Below are 12465 nucleotides of genomic sequence, written 5' to 3'. Positions count from 1 at the left end.
TATGGGTTTTTCACATATGCCCCTTATCATATTGAGGAAGTTACCTTTGATTCTTATCTTTTGAAGTGTTTTTATCAGAAAAGGATGTTGAATTTTGTTAAATACTTTTTCAGCATCAATCGAGATGATCATGTGATTTTTTCCCTTTCATTCGTTAACATGCTATGTTACAGTAATTGATTTTCTTGCGTTGAACCATCCTTGCATTCCTGGTATAAACCTCCCCCTTGGTCATGTTGTATAATTCGTTTCATGTATTGTTGGATTCAATTTGCTAGCATTTTGTTGAGAATTTTGGCATGTATGTTCATTAGGGAGATTGGCCTGTACTTTTCCTTTCTTGTAGTATCTTTACCCAGTTTTGATATTAAAGTGATGTTAGCTTCATAAAGTGAGTTAGGTAGTGTTCCTTTGTCTTCAATTTTTTGGAAAGGTCTGAGCAGGATTGATGTCAGTTCTTTTTGGAATGTTTGATAAAATTCCCCTGTGAAATCATCTTGCCCTGGGCTTTTCTTTGTAGGAAGATTTTTGATCTTGTTGAGATCTTCTATTTCTCCCTGAGTCAGTGTAGCTTGTTTGTAAGTTGCCAGGAATTGGTCCATTTCATCTAAGCTGTCTAGTTTGTTGGCATATAATTGTTCATAGTCTTGTCTTATGATTTGCTATATTTCTTCAGGGTCTGTAGTAATGACCTCCCTCTCATTCTGATTTTGTTTATTTGCATCTTCCCTCTTTTTTCTTTGTCATCCTTGCTAGTGGCCAATTGATTTTATTGATTTTTTCCAAGAACCAACTTTCGGTTTTATTCTTTCTTTCTATTGTTCCTTTGTTCTCCCATTCATTTAACTCTGCTTTAATCTTTGTTATTTCTCTTCTCCTATTTGCTTTGGGGTTAGATTTCTGTTCTTTCTCTAGTTCCATGAGGTGAGCAATTAAGTCCTCAATTTTTGCTCTTTCTTATTGGCGGGGGGGGGGGGGTGAGTTGTCCAGGAATCAAACCCAGGTTTCCCGCATGCAAGGTGAGCATTCTACCACTGAACCATCCATGCACCCATCTTCTTTTTTAATATAGGCATTTAGGGCAATAAATTTCCCTCTCAGCACAGCATTTGCTGCATCCCTTAAGTTCTGATATGTTGTATTCTCATTTTCATTCATCTCCAGATAGCTACTGATTTCTCTAGCAATTTCTTCTTTGATCCACTGGTTGTTTAAGAGTGTGTTATTTAATCTCCATATATTTGTGAAAATTCTCATTCTTTGGTGGTTATTCCAGTCATTCTGTTGTGATCAGAGAAGGTACTTTGAATAATTTCGATGTCTTTACATTTATAAAGACATGTTTTTTTGCCCCAGCATATGATCTATACTGGAGAATGTTTGATGAGCACTAGAGAAGAATGTATATCCTGGTGTTTTGTGGAATAATGACCTATATGTCTGCTAGATCGAATTCATTTATCAAATTGTTTAACTTCTCCATTTCCTTGTTGATCCTCTGTTTGGTTGTTCTATCTATAGAGGGGAGTGGTATATTGAAGTCTCCTACAATTATTGTTGAAACATCTATTGCTCCCTTCAGTTTTGTCAATATCTGTCTCATGTAATTTGGAGCTGCTTGATTGGGAACATATACATATATGATCATTATTTCTTCTTGGTGAACTGTCCCTTTTATTAATATATACAGAAATAATATATTAATATATTCATATATACAGAAATAATGTATTAATATATATAGAAAAAAGGACTTCTTTGTTTCTTATGATGTCTTTATATTTAAAGTCTATTTTGTCTGATATTAGTATAGCTACTCCTGCTTTCTTTTGGTTGCAACTTGCTTGGAACATCTTTTTCCATTCTTTCACTTTCCATTTATTTATATCCTTAGATATATCTAAGATGAGTCTCTTGTAAGCAGCATATATCTGGATTATATATTTTAATCCACTCTGCCAATCTGTATCTTTTAATTGGTAAGTTTAGTCAGTTGACATTCAAAGTTAATACTGAAAAGGTGTTTCTTGAATCTACCATCTTAGCTTTCGGATTTTGTTTGTCAGATCTGTATATTCTTTTCCCTCTCTCTCTTTTGAGCCTTTAAATTACCCTTACTGGTACTTTTCAATTCTGTGCCCTCCTCCAGATCTCCTCCTTCTTTTTTTTTTCAACTGAAAGAATTCCCTTTAGTATTTCTTGTAGGGCCAGTCTCTTGTTGACAAATTATTTCATGGTTTGTTAGTCAGTGAAAATCTTAATATCTTCCTCAATTTTGAGGGGCAATTTGGCTGGGTACAGAATTCTTGGCTGGAAGTCTTTCTCTTTCAGGGTCTTAAATATATCATACCACTGCTTTCTCACCTCCATAGTGCCAGTTGAGTACTCTGAACTCAGTCTTATGTGGTTACTTTTGTATGTAGTAGATTGTTTTTCTCTTGCTGCTTTCAGGATTTTCTGTTTCTCTTCAACATTTGACTAACTGATTAGCATGTGTCTTGGGGAAAGCCTATTTGGATTTATTCTATTTGGTGTTCATTGGCTTTCTTTGATTTGCAAATTTATATCCTTTATAAGGGTTGGGAAGTTCTCACCCATTATATCTTCAACTAATCTTCTTAGCCCTTTACTCTTCTCTTCTTCTTTTGGGACACCAATGATTCTTATATTTGTGCATTTTGTTTTGTCCACCATTTCCCTGAGAGCTAATTCAAAATTTTCCATCTATTTTGCCATTTGCCGTTTTGAGTGTTCAAAGTCAGTTGTCTTATCCTCTAGTTCATTTATTCTTTCTTCTGCCTCTTCCCATCTGCTGTTGTGTGTCTCTAGTATACTTTTTATTTGATCAACAGAATCTTTAATCTCTGTGATATCTGCTATTTTTCTATTTATTCTTTCAAATTCCTCTTTATATTCTTCCAGTGTCTTCTTGATCCCCTTTATGTCATTAGCCACCCCATTTATTTTATTTGGTAGAGTTGTATGAATATCTTTGATTAGTTGTTCCAAAGTCTGAGTCTCCACTGGTGTTCTAATTTGGTCATTAGACTGGGGTATATCTGTCTGCATCTTGATATGCTTGAGATCTTCTGTTGTCTTCATGTATGTAAATATCTTCATTGATCTACTTTGTAAGTTGATTTCCTTCAGTAGTCTAAAGCTTTGCATTTGTGGGATGGATATGGAGCAGGATGTGGGGTGTGGGGTGTGGGGTGGGGCACAACAGCACAGTGATGCATTGCAGCACAGGTATAGGCACAGGTTGGGGGTGCTATGCCGGTGTCTTTGGACATGGGGTGTGGGTCATGGGATAGTAGAGGTGTGGATATGGGGTGCAGCTCATGCAGACCTTGGAGTATAAGAGCAGGGTGTGGCATTGGGGACACAGAGGTAGAACATCCCTAGTTCCAGTCTCCCCATTTGTGTACTCCTGAGGGCTCCAGGCTTCCATTTGGAAAGTGGACTTTTAGGCTGTTTGCACCAGCTGGATAGTCTCTGGTTCTCTGCTTCTCAGTTCTCCAGCTTTTCTAACCAGGGCCTCCCTATGTGGTGTAGAAGACCCTCCTGGGTCACTCACACCCTGGAATTCCCATCTTAGTTGCCTTCCCATCCCTTCTCTGGCTGTTCCTTGGAGCAAGGGTGAACTCGACCTATCCTATTTCACCATCTTCCTCATTTCCATTTCTGATAGGGTTGCTAGAGCAGGATGATAAAATGGACATAATATATCTAACTCTCAAAGGCACCTGACGAGAGTCTTTTATTCACAGGGACAATTAGGAAAGATGTGTGTAGAACTTGTCAATGAGAAAGCAAATGTTTGGGCAACACAGCTCTATAGCTGTACTTCTTCTCTACTTCATCTCAAAGAATTTTCAAATAATAACCTTCCCCCAACACTGTAACCTCAAGACCTCCAAAATGCAAAGCATAGTATAACTTATCTGGTTAAAAAATGTGCTGTCCTTTGGTATAGGGTATGATTTTAAAGTGTTAGTCAGAAAGTATTTATCTACTTGAACTTGAACTCTCATTTTAAAACTGAAAGAAATGGTGGTTGCCCTGGCACCCTCTAATGAAAAAAATAAAAAGAAGAGGTGCCTAATGGGGCACCCGCAAACTCATTGTGAAAATTTGTAGAAGTTGATCATTGGCCTTCACAAAATGTAGGTGATGAAGAAGAACAAATTTGAAACAAGTAGTACAAATTTGAAACAAGAGTTACAAGATGTAGCTCAGCTCATCACCACAGAAACTTAACTTTCAGAACTTTGTATGTTCCAGATTTCTACCATAAGCATAGTATTCACTTGCACATAAGTGTTAAATTCTATTTATTTAACTTATCATGGTCCATTATAAGAATCCCTGAGCAAGTAGTATGATCTTAATCTATATGGAGTCTTATCTTCAAACTGCTTCCAAATATTATCTCTGTCCTCAATGGTGGATCTGAAAGTGAGAAGGACAACTTAAAGGTATTTTTACACCACGTGATAGTGGATTTCATGCTGGTTATTCTAGACTAAACGTAAGCTTTCCACCATCTATTAAAAAAAAAAAGAGGGCAGTGCAATGGTGGTTTAGTGGCAGAATTCTCACCTGCCATGCAGGAGACCTGGGTTTGGTTCCCGGAGCCTGCCCGTGCCAAAAAAAGAGAGAAAGAGAGAGAGAAAAGCAATTCAAAATTTGTGGCATCACATATTGATTTCCATTATAATGTAATCAGCCAAATATTTACTAACTTATGTAGTCCATACCTGTATGTCAATGGTTTTCATTTTTATTAGTTGCGTGGGCACCTGTCCAAGTCCTTTAGAAGGTATACCTCCACATTTTTGCATTTTGAATTCAGATGTGATCAGCCCATTGTTTATTTCCATCAGATCCAGTGATTACTTGGCAAGAAAAGAGGATCAAAGAGTTATATATTAACTCTGACCTGCAGAACCACAAAACTAAGAGATGGTCATGATTGGTTGGCGCTGGGTCGGCGGGTGGTGGAGGGCCCTAGCAGGTCTTGGTGTCAAGCCAGTGCTGGACTTTCCCTTTCTACATTTCGAGGTCGAGGGGGGCTGCAGGGTGAGGGGAGCTGGCTCTGCGGAAACCTGGATATGGTTCTAAGGGCCGTAGGGTTGAAAAAGTGTGACAGGAAGTGATCTTGGGACTAACCAGAAGCAAGGCCTGGAAGGGAAAGGGAGAGCAAGTCCTGGGAGGGAGGGGGCCGCCAGCAGAAGGGTGCGGAGGATAAGGTGCGAAAGTGGCGAGGGATCATCTGCCAGGTTGCAAGACACTGCTGCTGGTCTGTCTGTGGAAAGCAGCTAGTGACCACCACGAGCTCAAGAGAGCCTCAAAGGGTGGGAGAGTGGGACACCAGGGCTGCTACCTCTGGGAAGTCTGGAATAGCTGAGCAAAGAGGACCTCGCACTCCGGAGAGCAGGGCAGGAAGCCAGGGTAGCTTAAAGGCAGGGAGCTGAAGGCGCTGGAGGTTAGTGTGTGGACAGTGCTGGTCTGATGTGGGGGAAGCTGGTGGGCACTGCGTGGAAGATCTTGGTTTGGAGTTTTCTTCAGTCTTCTCGCTGTTGGGTAGATTCACTTCCCGCGCATTTGTACAAGAAACGCTGTCTCCTGGGGGAAAGGATGGCCTGGGCTCTGAAGCTGCCTCTGGCCCATGAAGTGATTGAATCCAGGCTGGTGGAGGACTTTGAACTCATCTGTCCAGGATGTCCCAGGAACTGGGTGCTGGTGCCTATAACATGAGTGATGTCCTTGCATTGCCGATTTTCAAGCAGGAAGAGTCAAATTTTCCTCCTGATAATGAGACTAAAATCCTGCCTTTTCAATATGTGCTTTGTGCTGCTACCTCCCAGCAGTGAAACTCCATGATGAAATGTTGACATATCCCAATCAAGGACAGTATTATGAAATCCAAATGCTAGACAGTAAGAAACTAGGAGAAATTTCAGAAATTTAATGGCAAGTTGGTGAAGAGTATATTCCGTGTAGTAGTCCATGACAGAGGGCTACAATACACTGAACAGCAGCAGCTGGAGGGCTGGAGGTGGAACCAACCTGGAGATAGAATTCTTGACATAAATATCCCAATGTCTGTGGGTATAATCGATCCTAGGGCTAATCCAACTCAATTAAATACAGCAGAGTTCCTATGGGATCCTGCGAAGAGAATATCTGTGTTTATTGTGTATTAGCTGTATTAGCACAGAGTTTACTATGAGGAAACGTGGTGGAGAAAAGGGTGTGCCATTCTGAGTTCAAATGGATACCTTCAAGGAGAATGAGAATGGGGAATATGCTGAGCACTTACGCTCAGCCAGCTGCCAGATCAAATTCTTCAAGCCCAGAGGTGCAGATAGAAAGCAAAAAACAGATAGGGAAAAAATGGAAAAATGAACACCTCATGAAAAGGAGAAATATCAGCCTTCCTATGAGACAACAATACTCACAGAGTGTTCTCCATGGCCTGAGATCACATTATGTCAATAATTCCCTATCACCTGGCTTCAACAGTTCCCATAGCAGTTTTTCTCTTGGAGAAGGGAATGGTTCACCAAACCACTGACCAGAACCGCCTCCTCCAGTCACAGATAACCTCTTACCAACAACTACACCTCAGGAAGCTCAGCAATGGTTGCATCGAAACTAGTTTTCTACATTCACAAGGCTTTTCACAAACTTCTCAGAAGCAAACTTACTGAAACTAACTAGAGATGATGTGATCTGTGGCCAATCTGTGGCCCTGCAGATGGAATCAGACTTTTTAATGCATTAAAAGGCCGGATGGTGCGTCAAGTTTGACCATTTATGTTTGTCAGGAATCCTTGCAGTTGAGAGAGCAGCAAGCAATAGCAGCAGCAGCAGCAAAAGCGTGAAGATGGAGACTCAAATGGTACTTTCTTCGTGTATCATTCCCTTTATCTGGAAGAATCAACGGCTGTTGAACTGACTGTTGAACTTACTCAGCGTTTCAGCATTTTCCCTTGGCAGATCAGCCAGATCTACAAACAGGGGCCAACAGGAATCCATGTGCTCATCAGTGATAAGATGATACAAAACTTTTAGGAAGAAGTTTGTTTTATTCTGGACACAATGAAAGTGGAAGCCAGTGATCGCTATTATATCATATTGAAGTAGGAGTCAAGTATTTGATGCCGAGTGGCTGCTGCTTCCCTCACTTCTTGGAAATTCACCTCTTGCAAGGGGGACGTGAATAGAGATTTGAAGGTCTGCAGGAGCCTGACCCATCTGACTGTATGTGGGGAAGTCTGGGCCATGGAGGAGGAATCCCAAGCCCAAGCTCTTGTTATACCCACAGATTACTACCCAACATTCAGTTCTTCAGCTATCTCCTAGTCACAATTTCTGGACTTTGTTATTGTTCATTATCGATAGAAACACCACATTATTTGTTAAGATGTATTTGGGCATAATGATGATGGAAATTGTGTGATTTTTAATGGAAAGATGTTTAATTTCGTGATACGGACCCATGTAATTTTCTCCTAATATAAAAATGATTATCTATATTCATAAAACTAGATCCTCAAAAAAAAAAAGCAAAACTAAAAACAAAGCTAAGAGATGGAAGAACCTTAGAGAGCAACCATATCATCTCTCTTCCAGCATAGGACCTCCTGGAAGCAGGATTTCAGATACTTACTGGCCACTGATAAAAGGATGGGCTTTTAGTCCCTGGGAGAAAATCAGTTGGTGCCCAAAGCTATTTCAAGTCTTTCAACTGCCCTCATCAGCCCTCAGGACTCCCAACACTGGTCTCTGCCTATAGGTCTGTAGATCAGGAAGCATCTTCAGCTCTTGGTACACAGGTCTCCCCTCACCTGCTTCTTCTCTCTTCCACCTTCCTTTACCATGGTGAGGGGTTCTCAGGGCTTGACTGTTGAACTGTCGTCTGAGAACTGGAGGGGAGCCAGATCAGCAGCTGTCATCATTCTGTTTTTTAATAATGATGACCATGACTAATTATTGGAACACTCACAGCACCTGTGCTATTTTCCATATCCCTCCTCACCAGTTTTATATCAGCCTTCCTGACATGTAGGCTGTTCTAGTTTGCTAGCTGCCAGAATGCAATATACCAGAAACGGAACGGCTTTTAAAAGGAGAATTTAATAAGTTGCTAGTTTACAGTTCTAAGGCCAAGAAAATGTACCAATTAAACAAGTCTATAGAAATGTCCAATCTAAGGCATCCAGGGAAAGATACCTTGGTTCAAGAAGGCTGATGAAGTTCGGGGTTTCTCTCTCAAGTGGGCACATGGCAAACACAGTCAGGGTTCCTCTCTCATCTGGAAAGGCACATGGTGAACACAGTCAGGGTTCCTCTCTCATCTGGAAGGGCACATGGCGAGCATGGCATCATCTGCTAGCTTCTTCTCCTGGCTTTCTGTTTCATGAAGCTCCCCGGGAGGCATTTTTCTTCTTCATCTCCAAAGGTTGCTGGCTGGTGGACTCTGCTTCTCATGGCTATGTCGTTCTGCTCTGCTCTCTCTGAATCGCTTCATTCTCCAAAATGTTTCCTCTTTTATAGGACTCCAGAAACTTATCAAGACCCACCCAAATGGGTGGAGGCATGTTGTCACCTAATCCAGCTTAACAACCACTCTTGATTGGGTAAATACATCTCTAGGGAGATGATCTAATTACAGATTCAAACATACAGTATTGAATAGGTATCATTCTGCCATTTTACAAAATGGGATTTTGATTAAAGCTTGGCTTTTCGAGGGGACATACATCCTTTCAAAACATCACATAGGACGAACCAAACAGACTCAACCTTGATATTTCTTCTGACTTCTCCTGTGTCCCAGTTGGGGTGGACATGGCAATGAATGAGGGAAATGACCAAGGGTCAGATCACCACATGGCATAGTCACCCCAAAGGGGTCAACTACAATCCAACTTGGAGATCTAGAAGTAAAAAAACATTGCTTTCATCACCAATCCAGGACTAAAATTTAATCTGAAGAGTCTATCTGTAGGGGAAGCCAGACTTATACTATTTTTTAAATGATTTTGCTCTTTTTTCATCTTCACAAACACTTTAAATCCTTACTGTAGAAAGTTATAGCTATTGATAATCAAAAATAAAAAAATAAAAATAGTACATAGCAAAAAATTCAGTTCAACATTTTAGCCTTTATTTGTGCTTCTTCCTCATTCAGATCCACTGCCATCCCCAGCTTTTTATTTTCTTTACCAGTTTTGCCAGGGGATGTGTAGGAGGGAGAGAGGAGATAATAGAGGAAATGATGGAAATAATAACAATGGCATGTGAGAGCTAACTGGAGGCCTTGGCACCACCAACCTCCTATACTGCTACCAGGAAATTGATGCTTTGACTTCCATTTAAATTTTGAATGACAGAACTTGGAGGCTTGCAGTTGTCACTCGAACAAGGTCACTGGGCCAGGGGCTGGGGTGCAGGACCTGCTCGCTGCGCCCCTGACGACCCCTCAGCGCTCTTTCTGTAGAGGAGAAACCGGCTTCAGAACCTCAGGCAGGGGATGGTGGCTGACCACGGAGACCACAAAGGCATGGGACGCTCAGGTGCCCTCCCCACGGCCAGGCCAGCGGCTGCCGCACTCCCCTACCCCTCGTCCCAGGGTTGTAACTGAGTAATCAGAATTTAAGGGATGATTTTGATTCCTGAATCATTATATAAGTATTCCTTTTTGTTTTCTAGCATATTGAAGTAGACAGAGGGAAATTCCTGAAATCTCTGAATTGTCCTCCAACTGCCTTGATCTCTGATAATGGCTGTATATCCCTTATCTTGTGTTCCTGTGATTGTAAAAGCCTTATGACTTACCTTCATCTGTATCTAGTTCTCCAGTTTTTCAACTTTAGAGTCTTATAATCACTAAAGATAGCCCTTAATTGCTGTTCATTAAGGATCTTGGGTCTGCCCAGAACTAACTCCAAGTCCCAAGTTATCTTGATGAACAAAACAGATTTAACCTAAGGGCCCACCTGACATGTGTTGTAGGTTAGACTGTAATCTACAAGTCACCTATACCCCGTTCTGCCATTTCATTCATACATTTGGTGACTAAGCATGTAATCAGTCTGCGCATGCTCAATAATCAAATCACCAATAATTACATCATCTGGGGCCAAGGTGAACATTATCCTAAACCCTGCCCATCTTTTCTTTAATAAAATACTCAAATTATTGCAGTTCATGGGACAGATTTTGGGTTGTTGGGCCCTCTGCTTTCCTACTACGCACCTTGTAATAAACTCTTTCTGTCTTTGAAACCCCGGTGTCTCAGGAACTGGTTATTGGGCACGTCAGGCAGAAGAATCCACAGCATTGGTCCGGTAACAGGGTCTGGGCCTGGCCACTGTCCCAGTCCCAGGGGCAGTGATGGCGGTAGCTGGGGTCAGTAGCAAGGTCAAGATCCCTGCTGCAGGTTTTAAGGAAGCCTGCAGTGAAAAGTCTGTAGCTGGGGCTGCCTGAGTTGGGACAGGGAACCCCCTGCCCCTTTTCGGAGGCTGCTGGAAGAAAATCATTCTTAGATCGATTTTCTCTTTAGGTGTCCCTTTCTGGGAGCTTTCCAGAAAAAGTGAACATCATGGACAACAACTTGAAAAAAAAATAATAAAACCGAGGCCATCTTGATTAATTGCAGAAGGCTTCTCCAACAGTGAGATGGGAAATTGCTCTCCCTAAGGAGTCTGTCAGAGAAATGGGAGATGGGTGCCAATGCCATTGCATAGAGCAGCCTGCAGCCACTGATGCCTCAGAACAGGCACTGGTTCTAGAATCAGAGCCTCACCTCTTCCCCACATGGCTGTAATAATTATTTAACTCTATGAACCCGTTTTCTCAACTTCTAAAATTGAGATGAGAACTGACCTTTCTATCTCATAGGGTCTTTTATGAGGATTACCTCAAATATCGTTTGTAAAACCCAACATCACTATTCTGCCCCAAACTCTTTGCTGAACAGACAAACTCCAGTCTCTCCTGCAAGCTCCACCTGGCAACAAAAGTGCCCTGGAAAGCTATAAAGATCCAGGGAAGTTATGTACATAGATATCGGGAGACATAGATATCCAGGGAAGTTATGTACATAGATATCAGGCGACAGTTTGTGTAACATGCCTGCTTATAATAGTCAGGATTATACCAGACAAAGGTGGTGGATTCTTTGCCAGATTCAAATGACCAACTCTGGAGACACTGGGGTTTCAAAAAGAAAGAATTTATTGCTAGGCGCAAAGCAGGAGATCAGGTAATTGATCGCATGCTTAATAGCAGTGTTCGTTCTGCAGTGGGCAGAAACATCATTCTCAAAACTCTGGAAAACAGATGAAGGGTTGCAGTAACAGGGAAAGCACAGAATCAAGGAAAAGGCAGTATAAAAACAATAGGAAAACACCCTTACATGCTTTTGCTGCCTCCTCCCCATCCCCTCACCAGCTTGGTGCAGAGCCAGCCACAAATGCAGGTCCCTGGTCCTGGTTCCTGAAGGAGCAGAGTTAACTCTCATGCATGTATTGGGAGCATGTATTTCTGTTCTTTTCTCTCTGGTGGCAGCCTGGGGGTCACTCATCATGGACTTGCTGTCCCAGAACTTGCCTTGTGTGTAGAAGGCGGTTCACAGAGCTTCCCTACAGAACACTGGGGGAGAGCAGTCAAATCACAGCTACCTGGGCAAAACAGTGCTGGCTGTGGGGCGTACAATGTGGTACTTGTATCCATGAGAAAGCTCTGTTTCCTGAGGAAAAGGGGACATGCGGATGCGTATAAACAGGGGAATGCATAGGGCCACATGCCTCACCAAAACAGTGCTGGCTGTGGGGTGTACAATGTGGTACTTGTATCCATGAGAAAGCTCTGTTTCCTGAGGAAAAGGGGACATGCGGATGCGTATAAACAGGGGAATGCATAGGGCCACATGCCTCACATGCAGTTGCCAGGGACAGGACACGTACACAGAAAAAACTGAGTTCCTACACTTTTGCCTCAAGATGTTCTCTAAACTCTGTGTAAATAAGCTCTGAAGGAGGGCACTTGCACAGTCCAATCTGCAAAGACAGGAAAGGGTGTTTTCTTTTCTCTCTCTTTTTTGGTAAGCTCCTGATGTTCAAGAAAATCTGTGATAACACTAGCTGGATACATGCTTAAGGAAGAGACACCCCTTTCCCAGCCAGCATCTAAATACCAGAGATAACATAGTAAAATATCAAAATGCCTTGTGTGCTGGTTTGAAAGGATGTATGAACCTTAGAAAAGCCATGTTTTAATCAAAATGCCATTTCATAAAGGTAGAATAATCCCTACTCAATACTGCATATTTGAAACTGTAATCAGATTGTCTCCCTAGAGATGTGATTTAATCAAGAGTGGTTGTTAAACTGGATTGGATGACTATATGTCTCCACCCATTTGTGTGGTCTTGAAAAGTTTCTGAATTCC

General features: G+C 41.7%; 1 pseudogene; it reads left to right on the top strand.

Moving 5' to 3' along the window:
• The first annotated feature begins 5640 nt into the window (after nt 1-5640).
• LOC143649487 (alpha-globin transcription factor CP2 pseudogene) lies at nt 5641-7152 on the top strand (annotated as a pseudogene).
• Nucleotides 7153-12465: the final 5313 nt, after the last annotated feature.

This window comes from Tamandua tetradactyla, chromosome 11 (genome assembly GCF_023851605.1).
Source record: "Tamandua tetradactyla isolate mTamTet1 chromosome 11, mTamTet1.pri, whole genome shotgun sequence".
Taxonomy (NCBI): domain Eukaryota; kingdom Metazoa; phylum Chordata; class Mammalia; order Pilosa; family Myrmecophagidae; genus Tamandua; species Tamandua tetradactyla.
This window is presented reverse-complemented; position numbering and strand designations above follow the sequence as displayed.